Source organism: Pinus tabuliformis, chromosome 4_1, assembly GCF_031772625.1.
Source record: "Pinus tabuliformis cultivar Carrire ecotype Pingquan chromosome 4_1, CPIR1, whole genome shotgun sequence".
Taxonomy (NCBI): Eukaryota; Viridiplantae; Streptophyta; class Pinopsida; order Pinales; family Pinaceae; genus Pinus; species Pinus tabuliformis.
This window is the reverse complement of record NC_142303.1, coordinates 570,829,109-570,837,654: the sequence shown is the minus strand read 5'-3', so window position 1 is coordinate 570,837,654 and position 8,546 is coordinate 570,829,109. Positions and strand designations below refer to the sequence as shown.

At 36.1% G+C, this 8,546-nt stretch overlaps 1 pseudogene; it reads right to left on the bottom strand.

Moving 5' to 3' along the window:
- Positions 1-4,101: 4,101 nt before the first annotated feature.
- On the bottom strand, positions 4,102-4,625 carry LOC149177182 (uncharacterized; annotated as a pseudogene).
- Positions 4,626-8,546: the final 3,921 nt, after the last annotated feature.

Genomic DNA, 8,546 nt, shown 5'->3' with positions numbered 1-8,546 from the left:
CGGTTTAATATATACACTGCCGTCTTAAGTGCTTCAGTCCACAAGGATTTAGGAAGATTGGAGCTGCTAAGCATACTCCGCACCATGTCCAATAATGTTCGATTTCTTCTTTCTGCTACACCATTCTGGTCGGGTGAACCAGGCATGGAGTATTGGGCAACAATCCCATGCTCTTGAAGAAATTTAGCAAATGGCCCAGGTGCTTGTCCATCTTCTGTGTATCTACCATAATATTCTCCACCTCTATCTGATCTCACGATCTTAATTTGCTTGCCGCATTGTTTCTCTACTTCAGCCTTAAAGATCTTAAAGGCATCTAATGCTTCGCTCTTTTTATGAAGCATGTAGAGATACATATATCGTGAGTAATCATCTATAAAGGAGATGAAGTATCTCTGACCATGTGAGTCCATGTCTGGACTACATATATCAGTATGTATGATCTCTAATATGTCCGAACTCCTTTTGGCACCTTTCTTTGACTTGTTGGTCTGCTTTCCCTTTATGCAGTCCACACAAGTCTCAAAATCAGTAAAATCTAGAGTATCAAGTATTCCTTCATTTACCAATCTTTTAATTCTATCTATGGAGATATGACCTAGTCTCCGGTGCCATAATTTAGAGGAATCTTCATTAATAACACATCTTTTAGTGCCAGTGTGAACATGCATTGAATCATAAGTGACATTGTTTTGTAAATTAATGCAGTAAAGACCATTAGACAAAATACCATTCCCAACATAATCAGATTTATAGAATAGACTGAAAGATTTTTCTGAAAAGTTTAAGGAATATCCAAAAGGTACAAGCCTTGAAACTGAAATCAAGTTTCTAGAAAAACTTGGAACATAAAAGGTCTTTTCTAATTCCAAAACAAAACCACTACTTAAAGTTAAATAACATGTTCCTATAGCTTCTACATGCGAGCCCATCTTGTTTCCTGATAAGATGCTTTGCTCACTTCCCACTGGCTTCCTTAGGTTTTGCAAACCTTGCAAGGAATTCGAAATGTGAATTGTTGATCCAGAATCAATCCACCATGTGTTAATATTAACGTTAACCATATTAGATTCATAACAAACAAACGAGATTACTTCCTTAAGTTCGGGAATGTCACAACGAATTTCAGAGAAATTTGCAGGTTGTACTACTGCATTAAAAAATCACATGCTTATGTTAAAATTGAGGGTTAATAAACTTTCATGTTTTACCAATGTAAATCATGCTAAAAAGAATTGAATCAAATGACATAAAAATTTCTTGTGGGCTAAATTTTCAATTGAAACAAATTCAATAAAACTTTATGATAAAACTTATTAATTCATAACTCCTGTGGGTAGGTTATGAAATTTTATCCTAATTAATTACATAAATATAATAAAAATTCCTGTGGGATAAAATTTATTATATTCAATGTAAATCATGCTAAAAAGAATTGAATCTAATGACATAAAAATTGCCTGTGGGCTAAATTTTCATTTCAAACAGATTCAATAAAACTTTATGATAAAAATTATTATTTCATAACTCCTGTGGGTAGGTTATGAAATTTTATCCTAATTAATTAGATAAATATAATAAAGATTCCTGTGGGATAAAATTTATTATATTCAGTGTAATTAATTACAATTTAATGTCTAAATAATCTTCATGTGATCTAACCAATATATAATTTTATTTAATTAAAGATGTTGTGGCTATTCTCTAATTAATTAAAATTATATGGATCACTTAGACATTAGTTTTGTTGCATAAACAAAACTTAATCAGAGAAGAAAAATAATGTTTACTGAAAGGAGTAAGTCAAAATGACATTTTAATAAACTCCATATAACTGTAATAATTCTCCAGCAAAATCAAAATTAAGGTTAAAGCAGTCAGCATTACCGAAAATGACTACAAATTGCATTGCAAGGCTATTGAGTTCAAAATAGAGATTCTCACAATTTAGAGTTATTTTCTTTAAGTAATACTTCAAAGGTCATCCCTATATTCATTTCCCCTAATATTTTATAAAATGAATACAAAAACCTCATATTTAAACTCCAGCCTCCACAATTAAAATAATTTATACCCATAAGAATTCAATTACTCAATAGCATTAATACATCTATCTGATATATCAGTTGAGACAACTTCTGACATACAATACCTACAAGCAATGAAAGCTTTTGATATTTATAACAGAGTATTTTATACTGTAATAGAAAGCTTCGAGTAGCAGAACTAGAATATCCGTGTAGTTTCTTCATAATAGATAACCTTTCAAAAAATAAGCTATTTGACTTTCTTGTTCACAATTTCGTTTGTGAACAAGACTGCAATACCGTCATTAATTTACGGGAGCCTCTACACATCATTATGGCTACTTGTGAAGTCCTAATGTTAAAACATTTTATTATTCGACAAAAATAAAAAGCGTATCCTTGAGTGAAATTGTTTCAATGTTTTGGATTATCTTATTTAGCGTTTATTTTATATTGCATTTATATATGCGAAATATACACAATGCAGTATTTTTACCAACAATGAAGATCATATTTCCTTTATTTAAAATCTGTCATTACCATATGCCCATTAACATAGCCATATGATAGTTATCCATTATGTTATCAAATTTCATATAAAATTCGGTTTTTCTAATTTCTGAATTTCGAAACACGCCTTATGGGATATCAACAATAAGTTGTTGCGTTTACCTCTGTCACACCTACCAATGTCGTTGGAAAGGTTAAGTTAATCCATGAAATATCTGAACAATTTACTCCCCAAAAATAGATTAGAATTAAATGCTATGTTGCTCTATTTTATTATTAAAACCAGAAACGCAACTAACCAGTAACAAGACACCGTCTAATACGCCTAACTGAACGTTTCTAACGCAGGTCTGGTTTGGCCACCGGCACCGATTTTGTGGATCGCAATTGCTTTCATATACTGATATGAAGAAAGCTCCAGACCTCGGCTAGTGTTATTCAAAAGCAAAAACTCAAAAATAAAACACAAAGACAGGCATTGAAACAGTACAGATACGGCGTCACAATCGGCATTTACTTTTGAACCTGTAACTTTTAGATGCTGGAAAATTGTTTTGACGCAAATTTCATTTGCCGATTGGTAAAATCTCTTTACGCATTGGCCAAACATGCATATGCACATAATACTTTCTTGACCTTTTCAAGAGATTCAGATGAGTATAATATAGTAAGCTTTATTTTCCTTGAGTGATCAAATGCATGCATATAAACACAATCAAATGTGTATGTCAGAACTAAGGTGTTATGGCCAACTACACACAGGTCATGTATTCGACCCACGGTTTGCGCAAAAAGAAATAAATTATGGAACGAAACGGTGGATCGAAATTCGTTTCTTGGCCAACACACAGCAAGGCAGAGGTAAATAGGCTCTGATACCAAATGTTAGAAATTCTACAGTTTCAACAGCGATTCTGCATGCGGAAAGAACTGAAAAGAATCGTTTTAAACTTAATGCCCAGGGATACGAATTACCTCCAGCCATTGGTGTAACTCTTGATGCAACTTGTTTCTGAAAGACCACGCTCCAGCTATCCAAACAAAAGGATAAGAATGCAGAAAATCTGAAGGCACCTCCAAGCTCTGCTATCTCAGCTAGATGGTGTGAAAAACTGAAGGGGATTGAGATGCAAGCTTGGGGACCAAACAGATGAATTTATAGCTAAGCTCCCATCAAGCTTCTAATAGCTATGTGTCAGATGTCCCACAGATCAAGGCAGAGAACTCTAGACTAGTAATGGACCACTTTAGTAGCTCCCAATAATAAATTTAGTAATTGCAGTTGATTTTCTTAACTTAAGGAAACTACTGCAGTTGGTTTCCATAAGTTAAGGAAAGACTGCAATTTAAATTCCATAATTGTAGGCAGCAATTGTGCAAAAATTAATGGAGCTTAACATGGACTTCTAGCTATGATTATTTATAACTTTTAAAGGAGTAAACTCAGAGGTCCCTCTAGTATGTATGGAGACATGGCGATTACAGTTCATATCAAACGTGTGATTGGACTCTCAGCTATGATTGTTTTTATCATAAGATGGTGCACTCATTGCGATACTCATCTCTACCATATGATGGGTATCCATAGATGTTGCTGGGATTCACATGATACATAATAGGTATCTTCTCCTCCTCCTTTTTCTCCTCTTTCTCCTCCTTTGCAAGACCTACGCTCAGCAAATCTGCTTTGTACACCAATTTCCTTAATTTTTTTTGCAAGATACACAGGATTTGTTTCTCTCACAACAGTTATCTTTCCCTCCTCCTTGTTGACCTCAATAGAGTCCACTGAAACAGAGCACTCGCAACATTAGTAAAGGAGTATGAAACAACAAAACTCTAGTAAATCGATGGAAAATATCTTGCCCATATATATATGCAATAAAGGTAATGATTATTCGTGCCTCCAGACCCTGCAACAACCTTCATGGCCCTCATTTTGCTTTTCTCATCGTCTATGGTCGATTTAAACACCATCTTCTGCACATCCAATTAACCGTTAAAACATCTCCAAATAATTCTTCAGTCATTCCCAAAAAAATGCCAGTACAAGATTAATAAAATGGACAATATATATACCTTCGACATCGTGATTGCTGTTGAAGAAGCTAAAAAACAAAGAAAAGATTAATATCTCAGCGTCCAAGCAGACCAAATTAGATACCAAAGTGGTTGTGATGAGTGCTCAATCAGTTGGACGAAGGAAATAAATAGTTGGTGGTGAAAGAAAAGTCAGACAGGTTGTTGTAGTGAACGCTTACCTCAGCGAAGGATCTACCTTCCGGGAACGATTGTAATATACTCTATGCATGCTGCGGGATGACAAAATAAATCAAATGTGAAGGGCCCTACGCTTCACGTGTCTTGATGTAGTCAATAATCCGATTACACAAGCTTTCAATTGCTTTTTTAGTTAGGTTGAGCTTAAGCTGGGCTATCCTTTTTATAGAAAAAATACCATGTTTTTATATTTAAAAAAAAAATTCCCGGGTTTGGAGTATGCCATGAAACTGTTTTAGTTTTTCTGGGTTTGGAATATGCTTTGAGACTGTTTTTTTTTGGTTAAGAGCTAGTCTTTTTAGAATGAAATAGGTTAACGGCTTAAGACTGAGAGTTATGAGTGAAAACCTGCCCCTTAAGGGCCACCATGGTTAGTTTCCCATGAATAACTGTAATGAGCGAGCCTGCATTCACCCATAGCAGCTAGAGATAGATGTCCTCACTGTCAGTTTGAAAACTGAATTATGATAGGTTTTCGCAACTATAGAAAAAAAAATTATAATTTTTTTTTTTTTTTTTTTAATAAAAAAGACTTGTTTTTTAGTGAAACATTTTGATAGTTTTATGGTGTGTTTTTCTGGTTTAATTTCTCTTTTTTGGTTTGATAACTGAATTATATTAGGTTTTTCCACCTATAGAAAAAAAAATGAAAAATAAAAAACTTGTTTTCTTTAGTGAAACTTTTTGGTAGCTTTATGGTGTGTTTTTTCTGGTCTAATTTCTCTGAAATGCTCTATGAATTTATTGAAATCACAAACTTGATGAGTAACCCTTGCACAATACTAAGGATTTTTCAGGGCGTTGAATCCATATATACTGTCAAAAAACCAGTTTAAATAACACGAATCAAGATTTCACCTCAATTTTTTCAACCCATACTGAAAAGTCTAAAAAATCACACTAAAAATAACTTTTTAAAAAAATAATACATGTTCTTTACATCTATTTCAATTTTCCCATCTTATTAATCCTTAATACTTATCTACTGATATTGACTGTTCATACACATTCTCCATAATGAATCAATCTCAAAATTTCAGTCCTCTATTTTATAAACCATACATATATACCCACAAAAACTGTAAATATACTATTATAAATTCCCAAAATTGATACATTATTTTTCCCGATAAATAATTAATGCTACCTTCATTGACCATTATCTTATCTCATAAGTCTGGTTATTTAGTCTATCGGATGGAGGAACAATGTACTCACTTGTGAAATGGTATTATTAAAATTATACTAAGTTTGATATTATTAAAATCTTGCTAAATTTAGTTCAACCTGAAGAAATATCCAAAACAATAAGGTTAAATTTTCATTCACTTAGATTTTAAATTGGAGTCGTCTAACGAGGCAGAGGAATTGCCCGGACGTTTAAAAGTGGCCAAAATCTGGGTGAAATTTTTTCAAAAAATCTTATAGACGCAGTGTTTGAATCCTGTTTTTGATGGTGAAAATAGATTCAACACCGTCAAAAACGTCTAGGACATCTAAAATTTTGAAGTTTAACAACTATAACTTGGATTCAAAAAATCCATGCGAGGGTTTCTTTAAATATGACTAGAATTTCCATAACTTTCCGAGCAACTCCTCCACCTCGTTAGACTAAGCATTTTAAATTAATGCAAATATACTAACGAAATATTACTTGCAAATTGCAAGCTAAGTGAAAAATCAGAAATTCTGATCGTGTTAAGTTTTCTAAATCGGCATTATTGGCATTGAAATGCGTGATTAATATTGTGTTGAATTTCATTAGCGGTGAAACGTGTCTTAACGCGAAGTTGCATTGTAAGGCCTTCGAGTTTCGGTTGCGACGGGCGCCGGGTGAGGTCGTGCACGAGGGTGTGCGGGTAGGCACGCGGGCGCGCGAGCGAGCGCACGAACGCACGATGCGACGGAGCGACGGTGAAAATGCGACGATATGCGATGATAGAAGCGACGATATAAGAAACACTTAATTCGACTAAGTGTTGAAGCAAGCTTATATGCGATGGATAAAAGGAGGTAAAGCCGACTTGTTAAGAGAGCTTATGGGCATGCGTGGAGACTTTTGGGGGTCGGCCTAAGGGCTGCACACCCCTTTGCAAATCAACGCATGGAATGATATATATAAGGGAGCTCCAAGTTCATTTGGAGACAAGCAATTCGACTTAGCATTCGCTCTTGGCATCTACGCAAGGGAAGTGCGCAATTTGGGTTGAGACATGCGCATAACTCATGCGCATTGACTTGGAGAAGTGCGCAGGTGAAGTCTTGGTTGATGGTTGGAAGAGTGGGTTGTATGTTGGTCGATGAGTATGCAGTTTTGTGCAGAACTTAAGGAGGAGTTCTAGGTGACTCGGGTGAGCACCCTCCTACCGTATGAGGTTGGCACAAGTATTGTAAAGGCTGTTCTATGACTTGGTTGTAAAATATTCTAAGTATAGACTTGGAGTTTTGCCAAGTATACTTGATGATTGTATTATTGAAGAAATACTGATTATAATATATTGTTGGGCAGACTTGTTCGGGAGTTGCCCCTCCCCTTTATACTTGTTTGCAATTGTTGATGTTCTTGGTTAATTGCATGATGATAATGAATGAGTATGGGCTTCATTAAGTATAAAGTATGATTGCATTTTACTTGGTTGCGAAAAACAAACTAAGTAAGGACAAGTGAATTAGGCGTAGTCCACGAAGGTGAGTATTGGTGAAAAGAAAGCGTTCGGTGGTGCCGCACCTCGCTATAAGCGGTTGGAAGACTACCGCAGGTGTAGGGGCGTGACAGGTGGTATCAGAGCAACTAATTCTAGGTATTGAAGGGTGTAGCTGCTACACAACTTCACCGAAGTGAAGTTGGTATCAGAGCAAGGTTTGCTCGTGAAGATTGAAGCTTGTGAACAGGTTCAGGTGTTGAAGCATTGAAGCCGGTGTACACTTGACAGGTGAGAAGAAGACTTCAGTTTGAAGCTTTTGAGCTGGTTGCCCGTGACAGGTACTTGTAGGTGAAGGAAACCGTTTCACACAAGTGGGACAAGGGTTGGTTCAGGTTGCAGGTGACTTGGTGAACATGGAGAAGGCTGAAAAAGCAGTGATGGTGGATGAAGGTGAATCCAACCATAATGCGGTTGAAGCTCTCCGATATGAAGTATTGGAACATATGAGTCGATGGAGTTCTGAATGGGTTTTGATGAAGGCCGAGAACATGAAGATTCGAGAGAGTTGTTCGGAACTAAAGAAGGAACTTGAAGAAATCAAGAGCCAATGCGGAAGTACGACAGATGTTGAACTCAATGAACTTGATGAGGAGATCCAACGAAGTGGTCTTGATCTTCAAGAGCTCTTTTATGAACGAGCCCGGTTGAGGAAGGAAAGTGCCAAGGTGGAAGCCGAAATCAAGCAAATTGAGGAAGAGATAAAGAAGAAGCTTCTTGGTAAGAAGGTTGTTGTGATTGAGTAGGAAGAGCTCGACTACATTGACAGGTTGGGAACTCACTACCGAGAGCATCCAGAGGACATTCAGAAGTTTAGTTCTATGAACTTGGTCAGTGGACACTTTGTTGGTGCACTTGAGCAAGATGTGATGAAGGAAAAGCTTGAAGGGAGTCAGGCTGGACCAGGATCGGGTTGCTTAGAGGAGCCAAGCAAGGAAGTGAAGTACCTTAGGAGGAATGTCAAGGTGGAGCATGATCCAATTGACACTTCTGAGGCCGAATTCTTGAAGAAGGTTGCTGATGTGAG